This window comes from Hipposideros armiger, unplaced genomic scaffold, assembly GCF_001890085.2.
Source record: "Hipposideros armiger isolate ML-2016 unplaced genomic scaffold, ASM189008v1 scaffold_2030, whole genome shotgun sequence".
Taxonomy (NCBI): domain Eukaryota; kingdom Metazoa; phylum Chordata; class Mammalia; order Chiroptera; family Hipposideridae; genus Hipposideros; species Hipposideros armiger.
The window spans coordinates 38618-39413 of record NW_017733378.1 but is presented as its reverse complement, the minus strand read 5'-3'; positions in this window follow the sequence as shown (position 1 = coordinate 39413).

The window sequence follows — 796 nt, the reverse complement described above, 5'->3', positions numbered from 1 at the left end:
CATGTGTGTGTCTGTATAAATTCTTAAATCCTTACACATGCATCTTAATAGTTTTTCCCATCCACCAACTCTCCACGTCTGAAGCCACTTCCTCCCTTCAGCACCACTGGTGGGAATCAGGAGGAGAAGAATGGGGGTAATTGTCCTCATCTTCTTGCCTTAAATATCTATGTAAGTGGGGATAGGAAAGTAAAAAGATAAATAGGGCTGGGTTCTTGTTGTATTTTATTTGCAGCCTCTTGTGAACATCTTCCAAATACCGGCAGTGCCAAAAAACTGTATACACATTTTAAGAGACATTATCTATGTATTACTTTTTGAAGTTGAATTGAATTATGGTAGCAATGTGTAGTATGATGTTCACTCAAAAGACGGCGTTACAAATGAATGCTAGCGTCACCATGCAACAGGCAGGGGAGTCAAAGAAAATAGCGGAAGCATGGCTGTTGTTCGAGGAGCGCAAGACCATTTTGAAGTGGTCTTTGAAATTTGAGAAAGTTGTGGAAGTACAACAATGGAGGCGTGAGTATACAGCAGAACCTCCAACACGCCTAACAACTGCACCCATTCGTGATAAGTTTGAGATGCCTGGTACTGTGTGTGGTGTGCACAAGGGAAGATCCGGGAGGCCTCACATAGCAACAAGTCCTGCTGCTTCTGCCATGGTGTTGGAACAGTTTACGCTGATGGTAACCACTCTGAGCACCTCTTGTAATTGCAGAAGTCAAATGTGACTTGTATTCATCTTTTGTTATCAGTATATATTGAGTATTAATTTTAATAGTTGTTTTCCTTT